Source organism: Aulostomus chinensis, chromosome 14, assembly GCF_037954235.1.
Source record: "Aulostomus chinensis isolate RoL2024-O1b breed Wild chromosome 14, RoL_Achi_v1.0, whole genome shotgun sequence".
NCBI classification, from domain to species: domain Eukaryota; kingdom Metazoa; phylum Chordata; class Actinopteri; order Syngnathiformes; family Aulostomidae; genus Aulostomus; species Aulostomus chinensis.
Window position 1 is genome coordinate 19,738,867 of NC_141333.1, and position 23,532 is coordinate 19,762,398.

General features: G+C 40.8%; 1 protein-coding gene and 1 pseudogene across 6 annotated transcripts in view; one reads left to right on the forward strand and one right to left on the reverse strand.

Moving 5' to 3' along the window:
• ptprfa (protein tyrosine phosphatase receptor type Fa) overlaps nucleotides 1–23,532 on the reverse strand; it is a 344,773-nt gene that overhangs the window by 315,010 nt on the left and 6,231 nt on the right. The window lies entirely within an intron of this gene.
• Nucleotides 1,273–10,201, forward strand: LOC147250074 (uncharacterized; annotated as a pseudogene).

A 23,532-nucleotide genomic window follows, 5' to 3' on the forward strand; every position in this document is an offset into this window, starting at 1 on the left:
AAAGTGACCAAAAGAAAAAAAACAACCAAACAAGCCTGAAAGATTCGTTCAACAAAGGCACCCCCTATGACAAGCAGTCCTGCAGACACCGTGAAATCACAGATGCCATCTCTAAATTCATACGTCTCGACATGGCCCCAGTATACTCTGTCGAAAAGAAGGGCTTCAGGGCACTGGTCACTTACTGATTGCCCTTGATATTCTTATTTCTGAATGGTATTTGTCCACTGGATATTTGCGTTTTATTTATTTTTTACTCATTTTATTTTTTTATTGTATTTTACATATAAAATATGTGTTACATATTACTAATAAATAAAAGGAGAAAAGATAAGAGAAATTTCCATTCATTTCATACATAATTTTAAGAAAAAATACTATATCGGGATATATATCGTTATCGGGATATAAAATCACCTATATCGGGTAAATAAAGTTTAGTCCATATCGCACAGCACTAGTGTAGGCTATGTTTCCCTGCAAATGTCAATGACATATCAACTATAAAACGAATGACCTTGTTCAGAATTAAATCAAACGAATCTATAAAATAGAATTAACACGATACGGGCATTCTCTATTCATTTAAACTTTCATTTCAACTCTTGCAATTGTGTATTTCTGCCACTGCCATACTGTATTACTGATTTCCTAACATCACAACAATGTGATTTAGGTTAGAAATGGACGAGGTTTAAGTTTGTAGAATAAAATAAAAGATTTGACGCTAGAAAACTTGTATAGTAACAGTTACTGTCATGTTGAATCTTTCATTGCAGGGAGATGACCAGGGCCCTGAATGCAAACTACACACCTCCCTCCAGAGATATTTTGGCAAATCATTTAATTCCTGCCTGGTACAAGTTGGAAAAGTCAAACATTATATCTGATCTCAATGATGTCAGGCAAGTTGCCATAACCAGTGACAGCTAGACAAGCCTGACCCAAGATCATTATCTTACAGTGACACCACACTCAGTTGTTGAAGGAAAGATGAAACGGAAAGTTCTCAGAACAAAAGCAGTCTATACATCACAAACAGGACCAGCGGTGGCTGAAGAGATTAGTGACATTTTGCAAGAATTTGGCATAATCAACTAAATCACAGCTGTCACTTTTGATACTGCAACAAACATGAATGTGGCAATAAAAAGGCTACAATTCATAAAGCTAGCCTGTTGAGCACATGCACTAAATCTGGGAGCACAAAGTGTGTACTCTGTTCCATCAGTGGCCAAATGGACGGTCAAGATCAGAGATGCTGTGGTCTGGATGAAGAGGTCATCCATGGCAAAGATTGTGCTCAAAGAGAAACAAAAAATCCTCAGTAAGTATCCCTCAGAGTTTGTCTTACAGAGCAGGTAATTAATCAGTGCAGAATAATAATAATAAATCTATTTTCCTGTGATTTTCTGTTTGTGTCATACTGTAGATCTGCCACAGCATGCCCTGATCCTTGATGTTACAGTAGGACACGTTGGAACTCCCTCTACATGATGATGGAACGATTCCTCGAGCTATTTCCTGCAATTCAGGCAGCCTACCATGATCACCGCCTGAAGAAGCTATTGGAGAGGGACCGGCTTGTTCGACTGACAGATGAAGACTTCAGAAAGGCAGAGGAGTTCATAAATCTGGTGAAAGTGTTGTACACATCCATACTCTGTGTTTCGTCTGAAACAAGTCCTACATGAGGTCAGATCCTGCCAATCCTGAAGAAACTTGACAGGCATTACACTGTGAAAGAAGAAGACACAGTTTTTGCATCCACCCTTAAGCAGGTCGTCTGGGGAAACAAGTGAAAGTGGTCCCAAAATGATGACATCTTTAGTTTTCTTGAAGAGGCCACTGCAGTTGACCCACGTTTCAAACACACTGTGGAGGACAGCACTGTATGGGAGCGAGTCAAGGAGAAGATGGCAAGAAAGTCGACTGAGTCTGAGAAGCCAACAGATCAGCACTGTGGAGAAGATGGTGTGATGCTGTCAGAGGGGAAGGACGAAAGAGAGAATGAGGAAGAAGGAGAGCAGGGTGAGGAAGAGGAGAATATGCCACCTCCCTGCATGAGGGCTACAAAGTCTCCACTGGAGGAGCTTTTTGCTCATGAAGACAACCTGAAAGGTGAAATCCTGTCAAGCAAAACCACATCCATCCAGCACCAAATTGAGACAAGAGCTGAAGATGATACCACCACTGCTGCTGTCTGATGACCCTGCCGGCTGGTGGTGGCACAACAGAGCCACATACCCTTCTCTATCAGAGGTGGCCTTTTCGTATTTGTGTGTACAGGTATCCTCAACCCCTAGTGAGAGGGTTTTCTCCCCCGCTGGAGACACCATTTGCACAGAGAGATCACGCATACCACCAGAAAAGGCTGATATGCTGATTTTTCTTAACAAGAACTGTTGTGTTGGACACTTTAACACAAACTTTAGTGGGTTTTTTATGATTTTGTTGGGGTTTTTTTGCGAAGAGCTAAAATGCACTGAATACACTTCAGATGCATTTTTCCCTCAGTGCTGCTTGGACATGATATATGTGCAGAATGTGCACCATGGGATGCACTTTATTTTTATTTCTCATGGATGTTTTACTTTTATTTTAAGCAGCTGTTACCCCCATTGCTGCTCAGACATGACTTGACTTGAGTGCAGAATGTACAGTGCACCACGGGATGCACTTTAATTTTTATTTCACAGTTTATTTCTCAGGGATATTAACTGATTGTAAGCAGCTGTTATTTACTGAATGCACATTTCTTCATGTTTATTTGCTGTTTTGAAGTGAATACAATGCAGTTTAGTATTTTAGCACTAATGCTGCTCAGACAGGATTTTATTTTTTGTTGACCATTTTCTTGAAAGGTAAAAGAGTAAAGTCACTTTTGTTGAATAAACATTTGATCTTCTATTTTTTACTATTTTGGAATCGAAATAAGGAATCGTTAGCAACTGGAATCAATAAACAGAATCGGAATCATAAAAATCCTAACAATACCCATCCCTAGTCATCAAAAAGATTAAGTTTCTTTAAGAAAATAGTTATTTTCAAGGTATTTCTGTCAGAAGGAGAATAAATTCTAGCCCATAAAATCTGTCATGCTGGGTGTGAACCATCTCCATGTGTGGCATGATGAGTCCTTGAGGATTGTTCCCAGGGCCATATGGTAGGTTTTTTTTTTCCCCAGATAGAGCAAAAACTGCTTCATGACAAGATCACTGGTCCAATTAGCAGAGGGTAGGAAATGAGTGACAGTCATTTCTATGTCTCAGCAGTAACGACTTCCTATCTTTCTTTACTGAAAAGATTGTGAATATTAGAACAAAGATTGCCAGTCATGGAGCACAGATTACAGTTCCCATAGAAGCACCTCCCAGACTTGGTGCATACTTGGACAGCTTCTCCCCCATCGACCTGTCATACTTATAATCTGCAATTACTTCCTCCAAGTCAGCCACTTGTCTGCTGGATCCCGTCCCAACAAGACTACTTAAGGATGCCTTCCCCTTAGTCAACACTTCCATATTAAACCAAATTAATCTTTCCCTAGTCACAGGTTACGTGCCACAGGCCTTTAAGGTGGCTGTCATTAACCCTTTACTAAAAAAACCTTCTCTTGACCCAGATATATTAGCCAACTATAGGCCTATATCCAACCTCCCCTACATCTCCAAGATCCTTGAGAAGGTTGTCCTGGAACAGCTACATGAACATCTGCACAGCAATGACCTCTTTGAAGCCTTCCAATCTGGATTCAAGGAACACCATAGCACTGAAAAAACACTGGTCAAAGTCTGTAATGATCTTCTAAAAGCTTCAGACAGAGGTCTCGTCTCTGTACTTGTCCTTTTGGACCTCAGAGCTGCATTTGACACCATCGACCACAGCATCCTGCTACAGAGACTTAGACCATGAAAATGGGATTAAAGGACCTGCCCTAAAATGGTTTAAGTCCTACTTATCTGACAGGTTTCAGTTTGTTAATGTTAATAATGACCATTCTGAGTATAGCAGAGTTACATATGGTGTACCACAGGGTTCAGTTTTAGGACCAATTCTCTTCATTCTTTACATGCTCCCATTAGGTGACATAATCCGGAAGTGATCAATCAACTTCCACTGTTATGAGGATGACACGCAACTCTACTTGTCGATGGATCCAGACGACACAAGCCAGTTTACTAATCTGCAAGACTGCCTGAAAGACATTAAATCCTGGATGTCTTCTAACTTCTTACTACTGAATTCAGATAAACTGAGGTCATCGTGTTTGGACCTAAACCCCTCAGTGACACGCTCTCTAATCGGATCACTACTCTAGATGGCATCACCTTGACCCCAAGTACAACTGCAAGGAACCTTGGAGTCATTTTTGACCAGGACCTTTCCTTCAGCTCCCACATAAAGCATGTGACTAGGACCGCCTTCTTCCATCTGTGCAGTATCGCTAAGATTAGGAAAATCGTTTCCAAGAGTGATGCTGAGAAACTGGTGCATGCATTTATCACTTCTAGGCTGGACTACTGCAGCTCTCTCCTGTCAGGATGTCCTAAAAACTCTCTAAAGAGTCTCCAGCTGGTCCAGAACGCTGCAGTGAGGGTTTTGACGACAGTTAAGAAGAGAGAACACATCTCACCCACTTTAGCTTCACTCCATTGGCTTCCTGTAGGATCTAGAATCGACTTCAGAATCCTTCTGCTGATTTATAAGGCTCTCAATGATAAAGCTCCATCCTATTTGAAAGAGCTCATTAGTCCCTACTGTCCTACCAGAGCACTCCACTCCCAGAATGCAGGTCTTTTAGTGACTCCCAGTATCTCTAAAAACAGACTGGGAGGTAGAGCCTTCAGTTACAGGGCTCCTTTACTGTGGAACCAGCTCTCTCCATGGGTCAGCGAGGCACACACTCTAACTACATTTAAGTCTAGGCTTAAGACTTTCCTCTATGACAGAGCCTTCAGTTAGGACTGGTTCAGGTAGCTCTGAACCATTTATAGCTATGCTGCTATAGGCTTTGACTGCTGGGGGACACATCAGGTTACATGGAGCCCTTCCCTCCTCTCCTCTCCTCTCCTCTCCTCTCTCCTCTCTCCTCCTCTCCATACATTTTTGAACTGCCATTATCACTACCTTTTGCACTTTGTAGTTTGGCCTTGGTGTCTCGCAGTCTCTCTGTGTTTCCACAGATCCACCGGAGCTCCATCTCTCTGCACCAACTGCCGCCTGCATCACCCCCCTATCCCCCCTTTTTCCCTGCTGTTACACCGGCCTGGGCTCCCCTCCCATGAACCAGTTTGCCATCCAGTCCCCCATCAAGCTGGCTTGCTCTCCCTGCCTCCCTTGCCTACCAGAAGCTTCCTTCTTGAACTGTTATTAACATTTCTATGTTTCCCACATTTTGTATTATAAACTGTTTTCTTGTCTGTAACAACATCTACTGCACGTCTGTCCGTCCTGGGTGAGGGGTCCCTCCTCTGTTGCTCACCCTGAGGTTTCTCAGATTTTTCGCTGTTAAAAGGGTTTTCTATGGAGTTTTTCCTCAGTCGATGTGAGGGTCTAAGGACAGAGGATGTTGTTATGATGCCATGTAAAGCCCTTTGAGACAAACTGTTTGTGAAAACGGGCTATACAAATAAAAATTGCCTTGCCTTGCCTTGCCATTTAGAAGGTCTTAAATGCTTAAAAATAATGGACATATTCATTTAATTGCTTGAAAAGAGTACAAAGACCAGTCAGCAGGTTTTCCTCCTTTATCCACTTGTACATTTTGCCCATAATAAAAGCTAAAGCCAAAGCCAAGCTAAATTAAATATAATGTAAATGCTCAAAGCCTCTGGAACAATAAATACAGAGGTGTGACTTTCCTGTTTGAGACAAGAGCAGCAACACAGTAATAGGTATATTTTGTACAGAAATGTTTAATGGAGTGATGTTAGATGAAGCATGAAACAAAACTGAAGTAAATACAGGTACATTGAAGGCAAGCAAAAAATGGGGGTCAGAGCAGACCTCAGACCGTAATCAGTTCGTTTTTTATTATGTCACAAAACACAATACTTTATACAACAGGTACTGCTCCAATTCAAGAAAATGCATAACTATTCCCATTGAAATTAAAACAAATACACTAACTATTTTGACGATACTCTGAAGGATAAGGTCATCTATCCATCCATTCATCCATCCATTTTCTCCCGCTTATCCTGATAAGGGTCGGGGAGGGGGGGGGGTGGAGCCTATCCCCGCTGCCTTTGGACAAGAGGCAGGGTACATTCTGGAAGGGTTGCCAGTCCATCTCAGGACCAACACATATCGACAGACAATTATTTGCTCTCACAGCCACACCTACAGTCAGTTCAGAATATGCAATCAGCCTCGTCCCCTCTTGATGTCTTTGGACTGTGGGAAGAAGTTGAAGAACCCAGAGAGAACCCATACAGACACAGGGATAATATGCAAACTCCACACAGAAAGAGCCGGGGTTCAAACCCAGAACCTTCTTGCTGTGAGGCGACAGAGCTAACCACTGCACCACATACTGCCCAGGATAAGGCCAGTGATGTTGATCTCATTTACATATTTAAACAAATAGTGTCAAAGTATTGCATTTATATTTTACCTTCTCTATCATTAAGTCAAAGCTATCCCAGTGTAAAAGTAAGCAACACATTTTGGTATGAGATCATAGTCACACATTGGCAATGATTGCTTTCTACTGCCAAAAACACACGATAAAACACTTAAAAATAAAATAATGTTGAAATCAGACATTGATAAAAGTGGCAGTAAAAATAAAGCAAGAAGTGAGCTCTAATGGGAGATTCTTTTGTGCTTGGATTCATTCAGGGCACCTCTGTTCTAATGGAATTGCAGGGACATAAAACAGAAGAGCCTACTTCTGCCTGCTTCCAGTGCTTAAAAGTGTGCTGTCAGTCAGGAACAGACTCAGAACAACTGTTAACTCCCTTTTAGGGCAAAAGACTCCTAACTGCTCATCAGCCTCTTGTTGCCATTTGAAATCACAGCCACTTTAACACTAAAAACTATATTGTGAAATTTGACCACTTCTTATCATGTGCCGAAAATATCGATTGCTTTGACACTTTTTGCAAACATTCGTAAACATTCCAAAAGAGTTTAAGAATGGAAACGCCAGCAACTCACAAATATTGCGCATGGGCATCGTATCCGTGGGGGATGGGAGTGTTTCAACTCCCCCACTTTTTCAGCAAGACCATTTTATCCCCCTCACATTTTCCAAAGGTAAACCCATCTGCCCACCCTTGCAGTGCACCAAAATAGAGCGCACCTCAGCCCCTTTGCGCTGCATGAAACGTCATTGGTCAAACTGAATGGATATTCACCCAATCACAGACTGTTGTCCGCGATCCGGCTGCTGGCCCGGGAAATTTGAAGTTATGTCAGACTGAATTTGTGTGACTTACGTGCCAGTCCGCGCTTCTGTCACTCACCGATGGCTGACAGTGAACAACATTGTTCAAGAAAAGAAAGAGAAGAGAGATGAGAAGGAGGCAGAGATGCCAAAAAGTAAGAGGCAACAGAAAATTGACTTATTTTTCAAGTCAAGTTGTCATGTACTGGTAAGTGAATGCAGAGGAAGCCGGCTCTACGCCCCCTCAAATCCACACCATCTCCCTGTCGGCGGAGAAAACCATAGGCCGATTTGAAGTTGAAAAAGCCCCGTCGCTGTTGATCTGTGTTTTTTCAAAATGAAATTCTTTGAAATTAAATTTTCATTTTGTTTTTTCTTTTCTTTTTGTAGTCATATAACTTTTAATCCATTCATGTGACATCATTCCAGGATACCTATTTGGATTGTCCAGGTTGTCCTGAAAAAGAAACCTATTCATTTCTTGACTGTACTTGAAAGGGTTGAGGTTACACATATTGTACATTAATACACAGAGTTTATATGAGACCACCTTTTAGTTTTGTAAATATTGGCTATAATAAGAATTTTTTATTGTTAGGTTCAAATTAATTTGATAATTTCGCCATCTAATTAAAATACATGTTATGCTGTTAAAAATCTGGATGAAGGGTGTTTTATTTTATTTCATTTTACACGCAAAGAAAATATGAAATTCCTCATTGAAATCAGGTTTGCATGAGAGATTTCAACACTTCCATGTTCAGGAATATTAATACTGACTTCTTTATGTAGGATGTTAATGAGAATGTGAGGTAGAGAGGTCAGGAGGACAAAGAAGAGCATGGAGACAAAGAGGGAGAGAACCAAGGACACGAAGACGGAGAGAACAGAGGACACAAAGAGGGAGAAAGTTGAAGTGAAGGAGAAGGAGAAAACACACTAAAAGATGTAGAGGAGGAAGATGCTGTGAACACAGAAGAAGAGGGTGATGGTGAGGATGAGGAAAGAATGATGATGGACGTCTCTGCATCCAAACCAAATCAACCACACTCAAAATATGTCATTAAACAGTCTGCTAGAAAACCTTTTCTTACATTTCAAACATAATGGTAAACCAGATTCCCATGGCTCCATTTTAGTCCTTGTCTAGAAGGTGTGCTATGTTTTCACTGCATTTCACACAGATACTTCACCACTGACAAAGAATGCAGAACCTGCATTTAATTAAGCAGATTTCAGAAACTGGAAAAAGGCCATTGAGAGATTCAGTGCACATGAAAATTCTGATTGTCACAAGACAGCATTCACTACCAATCTGGATGAGAACAGATCAGTGCAGTGCCAGCTAGCTATAGTGTGGCTGCATCAAAACAAGAAGAAGCAAGGGAATGTCTCTTAAAAATATTTGGTGCTGCGCAGTTGTTGGCAAGACAGGGTTTAGCTCTAAGGGACCATGATTCAAGTGAGGGAAATCTTGATCACCTACTCAAGGTTAAAGCAGAGGGAGACCCATGCCTTTCCAGGTGGCTAGCAAATAAAACGAATGTTTACACATCAGGAACTATTCAAAATGAGTTCCTCAATTTGATGAGCACCTTCACTGTCAGGGAGATACCTGACAAGATTCAATCAGTTCCACACTTGGAATTCTCCATAATGATGGACAGCACAAGAGATCAGTCTGGGAAAGAACAGCAGGCATTATGTTTCAGGTACGTTGACCATGATTTGGTTGTGCATGAAGAGTTCATTGGCCTGTATGTGGTTTCACTGACCACTGGGGAAAATCTGGCAAAGGTGGTGAAGGATGTGCTACTGCACCTCAATTTGCCCAACACTGGCTTACAAGGCCAAGCATATGATGGAGCAGTGAACATGGCTGGTAAATATTCAGGAGCACAGGCCATCATTCAGACAGAGCAACCACTTGCTCCATATGTGCACTGCGATGCACATTGTGTGAACCTTATCAATCAGCAAGCCTGTACTTCCTCAGCTGTGTTTCATAACTCCTTGGAATGGATTCATGAGTTGGGAGGTTTTCTTTTGGCCAGTCATGCTAGCTGAAGGATATCTTCCAGGGAATCACAAAAAGAGAGGAGGGGCCAAAGCAGGCTATAAGACCTCTTTGTCACACACGATGGACAGTTCGGACAATAGCCATACATGCTGTGCTGAACCAGTATGAGCATGTATTGCATTCTTTGAGTGAAATGGCAACAGGTCATTCAGATGCAGAAGGCAGGGCCCAGGGCTTATATGAAAAATTTCAGCAGGGAAATGTTGTTCTTGGTCTTTTGCTTGCCTTAGAGACAACAGAAGAGTTGGACATTCTCAATGTGTCTCTCCAGACAGGAAAAAGACTATAGATGGCATGCTTTCTGCTGTTGCCTGTGTGAAAGAAACCTTTGCAAAAAAAAGAACCCCAGAGTGTTTCCCGAACCCCTTGAGCAGGAAGGGATGAAAATGCTGAGGAAATTGGAGCAAGTCCTCTTAACTGGAGAGATAAATGATGCTGTGCAAAAGTATCCAGAGCTCAATGCAGAGAGCCTGAAGGTACAGCTTGCAATGTTCAGAGTAAAGTACAACTTCCAGTCCAGCAGTGATGTTGGTATCCTTCAGAGGATGTGTCCAGAGATCTGTGGCTTCTTTGATCAAGTTGAGACACTCATCAGACAGCTTATTGTTGTGCCAGTGTCATCAGTTGAGGCAGAAAGAGGGTTCAGTGGGCTACAGAGGCTGAAGAATTGGCTCAGGAACACCATGACACAAACACGGCTGAACAGTGTGGCTGTGTCATATTCATAAAGAAAAACTGGACATAATGGACAGGAAGGCAATTGCCAGAGAATTTGTGTCCCGCAGAGAAAGCAGGAAAAACACTTTGGGGTTTTTTGGTTAGGTAATGTGGGCAGTTTTTGTCAACTAAATTCTGTGTTAATAGTTTGAGATTTTTTTTTGATAATAACTTAAAATTGTTTTCATAAATACGGCTGTTCATAGTGAGTGACTCTCAGTTCATAATGTCTGACTCTATGTTGGAAGATCCTCTGAATACTGTCAGGGAGCATTAATTTTGGAGAGGGAGACAGTCAAAGGAATGCAGGATGTGGTGCCCATGTGCCACCCCTGGAACACCCTAACATTTAAAATCACTGCTCCACCCCTGAATATGCATATCATACATACACATATCTTTCTCTATTTTTCTAGGTTTATCCAAATATATGTTCTGACTGAAGACTAAACACACAATCTCCTTGGCAGAGGGTAATATTTGTCATTGTTCCATGACTTTGTGATGCAAACTGATGTAGTTTATTGAACACAGGAGATGAAGGTGATGTCTGTAAGGTCTACTGCCTAATACACTGCATAAAGTGGAGGGAAACTAATCAACACAACAATACAACAGCGAAATAACACTGAGTAAATGCCTCAGTCTATCAAGCTGGAGCCCAAAGGGATACTAGAAATTGTAACAGAGAAGTGGTCCTATCCAAGTTGTGCTTTGATATATATGTTTAATATCAGCAGCTGATTACAATGTCTGGGCCCTTATGAGTGAGAAGGGAGAGAAGAGGGGAGACAGAATTCAGACCCTGGCACTTGACACCTGACCCTCAATCCAACCTCCTGTTTGTGATTTGTAGAGGTTAATCATTTTCATTGATCAACAGCTTCTCTACAGGATAGTGAAAGGTAGCGCCTGAATCACAGTATTTATGTGTCCCCTCATCAGAAGACAGTAAATGATGCAACAGGTTAAGCATTCAGGAATGAAGAAGAGCTCTGAGTGGAGAACATACAGGAATGTATTGGTTTAGGTAAATGTTCATTTAGACTACAGTGTTATTTGCAAGACAATCGGTGTTTTCCAGGGATATTGGTACTGTATCTCACAGCTAACGTTTTGATTCTATGGCCACAATAGATATATAAATAAATCAAAATCATTTCAGCAATCTCCCTGTCTCTTTGTGACATTTGGTATGATTGGGCATATTAAAATAATTCTACAAGTCCATGAAAATCTAACATTATTTACACATTAGGTAGGTTTGGTCCATATAAAATTAATGAACAGATGTTTAAGCTGCAATCTCTACTGTTCAGTCCTATCCGTTCTGCTATTATTACAGAGATGTCTGAATAACCCTACACCCCAACTTGTCGTGTCATAATGTGTAAAAACAGTATGTGGACAAGGACATGAAGCTTTTGGAGAAGTTAAAGAGTGAAGCTTTTTACCCTCTCAGTCTGTTCAATTGGGAAATCTGCTTCCAGCTCGCTTTATACAGTAGCATTAATATTACAGTAAGGTAGGCTACTGTTGTTCTAACATAGGGTGCTTATTCAATATTATTTCCCATCTTTGAAGAGAAAGATTTTGGCTCAGAGGAATTATTGGCCTGTCCTTTTTATTCATGATTTAAGCATAAAAACCCCTGGCTATAAACAGAAGTTTCACAGTATTTCAAGTTTGAGCTACCACCTACCAGCTAAGAAACACACAATTACAATCACAGCGAACAACTGAAATTTAAAGATGAAATTTATAGCTATTATTCCAAAAACATCTCAAATATGTACACTTCCACAACCTGTGGTAAAACCTCCATCATCTGAATTATATCTTGGGTACTTTGGAAATGCATTCGAGTTAATCTGATAAAGCCGCTGATACAGTTTGTGAGTACTGTATACAAAATGAAATATATTAAATTGCATAAATTAATGTCGAGAGTTGTTTTTTCATGACATTTTAATAGAATTTCATACTCATTGCATTTATATTTAACATCTTTTTCCAGTTTTCATTTTCAGTGTGGTTCTTTTCTCTATTTACGGCAACTGCGATGTAAATCCCTTCTGTTATTGTTGACAAGCAGGGTTTCTGAAATACTTGGACATTCCGTAATTGTATTTGTTTTTATCTGCAGGAATATATTAAATACTGTGAACCTGGAATCTGATGTCTTTGTAAACTTGAAGTCAGCAAATTTGTCATTTTGAATCCAGGAACAGACCATAGTGCCAGATAATATATTCTGAAGTATGAACTTACTTTTTAAGGCTCTTTTACATGGGGGGGGGGGGGCTTGTAATTTTGAGAGCTTTACTTCCATAGCATTGCTAAATAATTTTTGTTTTTTTAGAAAAGTTTGAATTTGATATTAAAAATGAATCCCAGGAGGACAGGATGTCCATCCATTTTCTTCCGCTTATTCCTTACTAGTAAGGGTCGTGGGGGGGGGGGGGGGGGGGGGGGCCTATCCCAGCATCTACAGGCAAGAGGCGGGGTTCACCCTGGACAGGTCACCAGTCCATCGCAGGGCCAACATACAAAGACGAACAACCATTCACACTCACAGCCACACCTACGGTCAATTTAGAGTATCCCCAATTAATCCCCAATTGCATGTCTTTGGACTGTCGGAGGAAACCCGAGAACCTGGAGAGAACCTTCGCGGGCACAGGGAGAACATGCAAACTCTACACAGAAAGATCCCGTGCCCGAGTTGGGACTCGAACCCAGAACCTTCTTGCTGTGAGCCGACAGTGCTGACCACTGCACCACCGTGCCACCAAAGCAGTTTTCAACAATCTCAAGTACTGTTCAACACTCTGGTCTGTTTTGCCTATGAGGTCAGAATATACATGAATACTGAATACAGAAAAATGCTGACCAGCTAAGCTGGAAAATAAAGTACAAGATTAAATTTTAATCAAGGAGACAATAACTGCCTGAAAAGTAAAGCTTAGGTTTTCATCAGGCATGATGTTTTTATGCTGGGCTTAACGGAAGACAGTACAATTAAAGAGGATGAAATGGGACACAGCCTCCCAATTGTATAATAATAAATATATATTGATAAGGAATTTTATCTGGTATCCTCTGTTTGAACTTGCTCCTGCCTCATCTGCATAATTTGTCTTTAAGGTTAAAAGCTGGTCTGACCTAGGGCCTTGAGCTGGGTCAGGGAGTAAACCTGTGGTGCATTTCATAATTCTTTCATAATCATAAATTTGTACACTTACTGATAGTAAAACTGACACTCAAGGTGTCAGCGTTGTCTAGAAAAACAACTGTGTTTAGACTATGTGAAGGTTAGTTAGTTACTCACTTACTTTAAGGTCACATCTGTGCAGAATGTCCTTATTCTGTATTACTGGGTAGTGCCTGACATTATCATTATGACTGTTAATGGGGGTTGGACACCCCCCAGATTGGACTGGGGAGGCGCTGCTCATGTGGTGACCTGTAGCAGGTGTTTGCGCGTCTTGAGTGTTTGTCGTATTGTGGATTGTTTTGGAATCACATTCCTAAAAGTCTGTCAACGTTTGCCTATCTCTATGACGAGATCACTAAACAATGGCGTATCTCTATCTGCTGACAATATTTCTGACCCTGGCTACTCTGGGCATCCAGTCCCTTTCAACCAGAATCCAGTGCACATGAGAGGTTCTCTTGGGCCTGCAATGGATGCAGCAGCAAACTTTGGACTTCTCTGTGGATTATCTGCTGGGTGGAAAATCATCTCTCCGGCAGTGAAAATTTTCCGGTCAACAAGACAGTTTGGGCATATTCTAGGAAAACCCTGAAAACAGGGAAGGAGTGGAGGCATCCGCAGGCGCATCGGGCGACAATTACAGCGAAATTGCATAGTGCTTCCATCAATGCTCCTGGCAAATGTTCAGCCTCTAAGGAATAAACTGGATAAGCTGCAAGCCAACGTTTGTCATGTATGCAAATTCAGAGATGAATAAGAATAAGAATACCTATCAATACCACACAGGGGAAGTTTAAATAGTTTCAGCAGTATTTACTGAGGGAAGAAGAAAGGACAGGAAAGAAGACCGTTCGTCCATCTTGTTGGAGAGAGAGCGGATATTCCCCAGGATAACGGCCAGTATGCATGGTTTATAACTTCGTTTTGGAGCTTGACTCCAGCCCTGCAGCTTCTTCGCTTCCTTCTAATTTCCACTGGAATCTTTGACATTTTAGTGTGAATTAGCCCAGAGGGTCAGAGGGCTAACAGCTGCTCCTGGGAGTAAACAATGGAGCCATGGCTGAAGGGGTCACCTCAGGCAGACTCAAAAATAAAAAAAAAAAACAAGACAAAAAGTAGCGCAAAAGTTAAGAAACTGAAACCCTGAGGTGCGCAATTCCATAGGGGTTTCATAAAGAGGGATAGAAAAGAAGAAAAAGACAAATAAATACTTAAAAGCCCTAAATGGGGGAAGAAACATCACATAGGTGCTGCAACTTGCTGCCACTCACGCAGTGCCTTATTACTAAATGCCATGGCATTTATTGAAACTTGGTTGACTGACAGGGAGTCCGACATTGCTTTGGAATTAAATGGCTTCGGGCAGGATTGGGACAGTATTGTGACAGGTAGGACACAGGGTGGAGGTGTCTGCTAGTACATAAACTGCAGATGGTGCAATAACAGGATGGTAAGATAACGCTTCCAGCCATTGAATAGCTCTCTGTGTCACTACAAGGAAATTCCCACAACTTTTCATCACCGTTGTTTATATCCACCCGAAAGCGAACGTCAAAGCTGCCACTCACGAAATCTTTAAGGTGGTTCCTCCAATCTATCTTGCCAGACTCTCCTAACATTATAATGGCATTATTATTTAACCACTGCTATTTGAAGAGGACACTACCAGTTTTTTTTTTCAACATGTCACCTGTGCAACATGGCATATGAAAACTCTAGACCTATGCTATGGTCCTACCAAGGGGGCTTATAAATATGTCGCTGCCCCCCGCCCCACTTGGATCGTTGGACCATAGTATTATTCATCTCCTGCCATTATATAAGACTGTCCTGCGACGAGAGCGGCTGGTGACGCAGAAGGTTTGACCTTTGGTCTGATGAGAGTTCTCTTGCCCTCAAGGGCTGTTTTGACTGTTCTGATTGGTCTGTGTTCCAAGACTCCTTTGACAATATACATGAACTAACTGATGTGGTGTGTAGCTACATTAAATTTTGTAAAGACATTGTTATTCCCTCTAAGGAAGTTAAGGTTTATCCCAATGATAAACAATATGTTTCATCTGAACTAAAAAACTTGATAAGCCAAAGGAATGGTGCCTTTAGTTGTGATACTGTACTTAAGGTTACACAGCCAAGGAAAATGATCTGGACAGAAATTAAGAAAGCCAAAATTAAGTACAAAAACAAGTTAAAAACAGAATTCCACAGTAACAGTTTCACAGCTGCTTGGAATGGTATGAGGGAAATGACTGGCTGTCTTAAGAAGGGGAATATGGAAGTAAGACTTGCTGGTTTAAACATCAAAAACAATGTTTTCACTGTTGGTTTAAAAAATATCTGATTGTTACAAGCATTGTCATGTTGTAGTTATTTGCCATATCCCAAAAACTAAGCACCCCATCAGGTGCACCACACAAGTCAAACTCGAGGCCTGCAGGCCGGATCTGAATGTCTTTTTTTCATCGAGCAATATAAATGAGATGCTGTGCTAAAAAAAAAACAACAACAGTGATAAGAGAGTTGACTGACCATTCATCCTTGTCAACAGGGTATTAAAACGCTGCTACTGCCTGGCAGCTCACAAACAACAACCCCTGTGTCATAAATTCCCATACTCTTTAAGTACTATCTTTCTCAATTTATGGCTGAAATAAACTTGAACTGTGGCCATGAAAATGCTTATATCCCTGTCGGTAAAACAGCTAACTGTTTGTTGCATCACTAGCCATAAATCAGGCAGCAGTGAGGATGTCTTAACCAAAGCCTTTCCAGATCCATTTACCACTGATAATGCTTTCTTTTCTGGCAGGCCTCCAGGGGCTACAGCCAGATCCCTTCCTGAATAAGCAGACTTGTGCTGTCCTCCCGCTGATGCCCTAAGATAGGTGCTGAATGCCCAATACAACAATGAGGGATAGAAGGAATGTGCTTATATGAGAGATAGGTACAGTAGAGTGGCTTCTTTTAAAGGGACAAACAACTATTTCCGTGTTACACACTCAGATTTCTGGTACCATATGAATAATTGCCCATGAAATGTGCAGGAATTCAAAAAGGTCTCTGTTACATCATTTCAATCATCCACCAAGTGAATAAAAGCATTGCAGCAGGTCTTACAACTGATCATCTTTGGGTGCTATCATCTATGACTCTTTGTGTGCTGAGTGATTCATTCAGACATAAACACGACTCTTATTTTCTCAATCAACATGAACAATAGCATACATCAGAGGGACAGATGCTAGGCTCGCTACTCGCAATATGGTTGTATGCAAGCTCTGCAGGAACAGACAGTGTTTAAAAGAGTTCATTGTCCATCACACAATGAGAGGCAAACAAACAAACACGAACAGTGAAAGACAGAACAGAAGAGGGGGCTGCAGTGTTCCTTTCCGTTTTTTGCAATTGCATATATACTAAAATCAAAAGTATAACATGATAATCAAAATCTCACACTCAAGGAACAAAGCATTGCCCAACTTGCACCACTATAAGCACAATGTCAGCCTCACACTTTTTGGCAAACAATACACAGTAATTTGCAGAACACTGAACACACAAGAGGTATATCATGATGTTACTTCATTGCAACTCCAAGGCACTGACTGTCAAATTACCACAACCATGAGCCAATTGATTAAATGCAGCCATGAGGTGCGCTAACACATGAATGAATGAATTGTAGACATATCAATCAGCTTTAAGCATTATAAAAATGCAGCAAGGGAATTCTCCTGTCTTCAAAATGGAGGCAGTCAGAAAAATAAGAGTGAGGGTGAGAGGGGAATCCATAGAGGATGTGAGGGAGGTAGAGAAAGAGGGGGACTCTGAGGAGACAGGTTCAAATGAAAAACCTTTATTGTGTGCATTTTGCGTAGAATTCAGAGATCAAACAAGTACAAAAATCAAGTCTACGGTGGTATGTATTGTTAACACATAACCTTTTTACATGCAAATTTACTGTATAATAGATCTATGCTGAACAATACAATCAAGTCTCTTGATGTATTCAGAAGGTTTTACAGATAAATGCTGAGGTAGCAGGAAGCCAAATGCACCAGATACAATATATTGTTACCTGCCCTGGTCTGGACCTGGCAGTCAATTCAATCCAGTTTACAGTACTATACCCTCCACCATACTCTCCATTCCTAAACCCAATCAAAATGTTTTTCTCATCATGGCGGTAGAGGGTTTATGATCTCCAGCGCCAGGCTCAGGTACCCCTCATTCAGTGTGACCACATCAACACCACAGCTGTGCAATAACTGACATTCAAGACGCTCCTTCCACAGATGTCTTGCCAATGAGGATATGAATTCAGATTTGTTTTTGTTTTCTTCTTCCACTGTAATTGGCAAATTGGCAAATGTTCAGTAGTGATTCTCCATCCTGACATGTTGACTGATTTGGGTATATTAATTAATCCATTATATTTCCATCCATCTGCAGCATTATTCTTGTGTAGTGTTTGATTAATTTGTTTTATGTTTGCAAATTCCCTATGTACTTCACTTACAGTAATCTAATCACTGCAAAAGTTCTGCACAGCAGTTTGTAAGTGGTTAAAACAGAATTAAATCTGATGAGACATGTATGTCTCATATGGCAACAAAATGCATTTTTTATAGATTAGTGTATGGTTTTTACAGGAGTATTTTATTTTGCAAAGGATCTTAAGTGTCTGCTAATTGTGGATGTGGATCTGCTAACTGTATGTGGTGTTTTGAAAAACTGGAAACTGGACCCTGTTTTCCAAAACATGCTTAAGCAATCATAAACAGTTTTTCGGTTTTACAGATTCATTATTAAATCATTCAACCGAGCGTACAACGACACGCATTAAACAAAATTATGAGTCCGATTTTTTTATTTTTAAGACAAACAATCGGTGCATGCATGTGTGTGTGTGTGTGTGTGTGTGTGTGTGTGTGTGTGTGTGTGTATGTGTGGGTAGCCTATATCTATAAAAAGGAATTGGAAGGAGACATATTTTTAACATTGAGTTCTTTTGACATTCAAGTTCATTTGAAATCACAAAACCAAAAACACTCTTCCAATAACTTCCTACATACAACAAGAACAGTATATTTTGAGAATATAAACTGTTTGTCTATTTTGTGTTCAAGTGATTATTCTTCTGAATGAAAAATTCTGCAGCATTTCAGTGTACTCGAATAATGTGAAACTCTTATGATTTATTAAAGTCACTACAATACCAGTACTATGATAATATAATAATAGTTCTAATCCATAATCCAATCCACCATAATATCACAATATATTGATAGCATTTTGCTGCTGCTATTTATCTGACCTCAGACTTGTTTTATACTCTACTGGTTATGATGAAGTATCTTCTCATTATGATTCCTCTAGAGCAGAAAAGTTGTCACAAAAAAGGACTGATTATGTCCCCTGCACTTACTGTTCCACCACTAATTGTTATTGTTCTGCTTAATAATAAACCTCTAATGAGTCTGCCATTATATTTCTGACCTTCTCCAGAAACATTACACTCAACCGTCAAGTTATTTGAAAAACCTGATGTGACAGCCAGGGGTAAGCTTAACTGTCTAACAGCAAGTCCTCAAAAAAGGATGTAGTTTTTCAAAATACCCCCACCCAACTTAGAAAAAAAACACAAAAATGACCTTAAAGTCAGGGCCGGCATGGCTTAGAGATAGTGTCATCTGGCAATGGAAGGGTTGCTGGTTCTGTTAGGGTTCGTGGTGGTGGATGAGGGAGACCCAAATGCAGACTGAGTTGGGAGGGTGGTGCACAAAAGAGGTTTATTGTTAAGCTGAGGCTGGAGACATGACGTGAGGCTGGAGACCTGACGTGAGGCTGGAGACCTGACGTGAGGCTGGAGACGTGACGTGAGGCTGGAGACCTGACTGGAGACTGACGACGTGACTGGAGACTGGAGAACTTGAGACCGGACCGTGAACAGGACAAGCACAAGACATCAAAGTGGTATAGAAAATGGATGGATGATGGATGGATGACTTTTAAGTCTACAAGGACTCCAACTATGACACAATATCACAGCCTATTGATGGCAGAGTGGCAAAGACTGCATCTGTTGTTGTTGTTCGACAGGGAGGGATTACATCTCCAATTTTAGTTTTATCTTCCAATTTGCAATTTTGTTTCTGCTCTTTTGTCTGGTGTGGAAAAAATTAAAGACTGTTGAAAATGGGATTGTGGATCAATATGGATCTGCTAAAATCAAACACTCAAACACATATTTTATTCATAACCTTTTCAGGTTAATTACCCAGTAACAAAATAATAAATAATAATTTACATTATTATAAAACTATTCTCATTAATTGAATAGCTGAGATCTGGGAATGCTTTAAACACAAAAAGACAATCAAGCTGTCAAAGATGTCAGAGTCATCAAATCTTTGGGTATAATTTTTTAAATGTTCTTTTTGAGGGTTTTTCAATTGCTTCTCTTGCCAACCCTCGTCACTGATTAGTCATGACTCAAAAAAAAATCATAAATTACTATTGAGTGTTTCTGTTTACATCACAGCTGGATATGTGACAGTTAGTGTCTCCTAACTGCCCTGAATTTAAATGTCTTTTAGGGACTCCCGTGACATGATAAACTTCCTCCCTGACTGTAGTCTTGAAAATTTAGCTTGAAATAATATTCAATTATTTAGTTTTCATGTCCCATGGCAGCCTAAATACTCATCAGACTTGACAATCAGCTTCTGGAAGAACACTAAATAATTCTTTGCATGAAATGGGTTCAATTCAACATGACATTTGAAGAAAACATCTATCACGGCAATGTCAGTTCAACCCTATTCGGGTTATTTCAAGGGAAGGGTCAAACAAATCAGGAGAAGTAACATGCCTCCTAAATTCCTTCTGCATCACAGCAAATAAGCTAAATGACACATCTTAAAATGCTTTTTATGAAAATAAACACCTCATTTAGATATCACAGCTCAATAGCATTTCACTCAAAATATCAACAATGTAAATAATTCAGGCCATGCTATATTTACGTAAATTAATCTTCACCCTTTGTTTCCACAAGGGAAGAGCTCTTGACACTCAAATAGCTGCTGGCATCCATGTTTGCTTGTCAAAAGCATTTGTTTTTCTGCGGAGTGGGAGAACACAATTCCAGCAGTAATTCAGTTTGCAGGTTATACATCAACTCTAATTTGGAAAAAGTCAAGAACGGTCAAGTACGAATACGCAGCAGCGTGTTAAAGATCTTTAAAAGAAAACGACCAGAATAAACCACTTGCCATCTACAAAGGCATGTAAGAATAATCATGAGAAAGTTCTAATCAAGTTTGAGCAATGACCCTGCCCATTCAGTGCATTCTTCAGAGCAAGATATCGCAGATCAGGAAATCATTATTGTTCTACACATTTATGGAGCCACAGCAATTAGAATACTAAGCTACTTACCAATGGGACAAGTTAAATTACAAAAATATGATAAAAGTTGCAAGGGATGGGGAAAAAATTGATTCATGTAAGAATCGTGATTCTCGCCAACTACGATTCGAACATGAATTGATTCGTAAACTTCAAAGATCGATTTTTTTTCACGTTTCCTCCTTCTCTGTGCATCCTTACCGTCTTCCATACATAGCCACGTTGCAGCCTTGCAGCAGCAAGCTGCTTAAATGAAACACCAAAGGTAAAGGTAACCAGAGATGCAAAGCACCGAAGAGATGGATGCTAACTGACATTAAACAAGAAGCAGCAGCAGCAGACAAAAAAAACGCTAGTTAAGTTGATGCAATCAAACTCTCCCTGTCAGCACGATGGAGGAACTAAAAAATTTGGCCAGCCCGTCTTCACTTAAGGCAAGCGTTTGGGCTCATTTTGGATCCCTGGGAGAGAACAACTGGACATAAGTAACTCAACATGCAAGATTTGCAAAATGAAAGTCAAGTATGAAAAATGAAACACTACAACACACATTGTACGCTACCACCCAGAGTTGAAAGAAGCAGCAGCAGAGCAACCGTCAACTTCATCCAACCAATGTAGTCTGCACCACTTTGTTAGCAAACTCCCAGCCAACTCTGAATGGGCAAAAAAAGTATCTACATCTGTCACCTGTTTTACCTCAGACCCGTGCCCCTACAGCATAGTAGAAAATGAAGGTTGTAGATACATAGTCAAGACAGTTGTCATACATCACATTAGTTTGTTACAGAGAAAGCAGTCCCTCAGCCTTACGAAGAAACAGAGGTAAAAGTCTCGGAAGCCCTGACTAAAGCAACCAGGGTAGCTCTTACCTGTGATGCATAGAAATAAAGAGCAACCTAGTCCTTTTTTACATTCACCACTCATTACCTCACGCATACCTGGCAGCTTAAGTCTTGTGATGCATGAAAACCACACAGCCGTAAACATGAACGAGATGTTTCATTCTGTTGTTGCTGAATGGAAGCTACCACTAGCAGATTCGGTGATTGTTACAGATAATGCTGCAAACATGCTTGTTGCAGCACAGATAGAGGGTTTTTGACTCGCATCAAGTGTTTTGCACATCCTCTAAACCTCACCATTCAGCGAGGCCTGAAGTTAAATTTTGTTTCGCAGCTGCTCGGGAGGAATCACCAGATTCTCCCACTGCAACAGTATCGCTACCCATATCCTGCAGGAGAAACAGAGGCTTCTGGAGTTGCCGGCACACAAGCTGAAAATTGACATGTCTACGCACTGGAGTAGTGCTTTCGAAATGATTGAATTATTTCTCCAGCAGGAGGCGGCTATTTGTGCCACTCTCCTCTCTCCACAGGTGAGGAAATGCGGAAGCTCAAGCAACATCTGCACACTCAGAGAAATGGACATTTCAAATGCTGAGGAAATAGCTAAAGCTTGCAAGCCTGTGAAAGATGCAGCAAGCATTATGTCACTCCACACCGACACTGTCAGTGATCGCTCCGTAACATGCCCAGCTGCGTGCAAGCATCACCGGGGACACACCAAATTGTCCAAGAAATCAGACTGGCTATCCATGAAGACCTAACAAAGAGATATACGAGTGTTCAGAATAAGAGCATTTGCTACACAGCCTCGACACTCGACCCCAGGTTCAAAGCCCTGCCTTTTCTTGCGGAGGATGAACAGCTGGACATCCATGCCTAAGTAATTGCAGCGGCTGCAGCACTTCAGATAATTAGCCCACACTTTAAAAACACACATTTTAAAAACTATATGGAAGCACATAATGTTAGTTCAACTTACAATACTGTTACAAAATGTCACTGATGTATGAAGGTGTATATAGAATAAATTTCATTTTCATTTAATTTAAAAGGGACAGTGTATGGCTCAAACATAAATGTCACCATTTGATGCATCATATCAGATTGTGGCTTCAAGCAAATTTGCATCTGTAGTCCTTAGGCAAGTCAATAAAAATACACTATAATAACAAAACAGATAAAAACAGTATACAAAGATTATTAATATGACAGCTGACTTCTTCTGCAGCAAGAGGTGACACCAGATGAGGCTGGGGACAATCCTAGAAGGCCCTGCTCCTAAAAGATCATCTGCACTGGTTAATCTGTTGGGCAAGACATTTACTGAGGTGAGAGTTGCCCCTAAATCTGCCAGTACCAGAGCTGAGGAGGAGTTGAAGAAGTATCTGGAGGCAGCTCCACTGTCTCCCTCAGAAGACCCCCTTCATTTGTGGAGGTACCATGAGACACCTTCCCCTCTACTAGCCAAATTAGCTGAACACCACCTATGCATCCCTGGCACAAGTGCTGCAGCAGAGTGAGTATTCTCCACCGCTGGAGATATTGTGACAGCGCAGCAAAGCAATCTGACTCCAGAGCATGTAGATCAGCTTCTTTTTCTGGCTCCTATTGTTAAATACATTGATTAGGGATTTATAGCCAACTTTTCCACTGTATTGAAAGAGATCACCTCTATAGCAATAAATGAGATGACCTTTTCAGTTCATGTCATCCATTTATGACTATCGTTTTATATTTTTAAATGGCCCTTCTAGGGATAGTTGTATTGAAGTAGCACACCCAGTGGACAGTCACACTTTCATTGTGAGTGGCCACCTGTGCAGCAGGGAAGACATGATATTTTCACAGACAGTTGTATTATCGC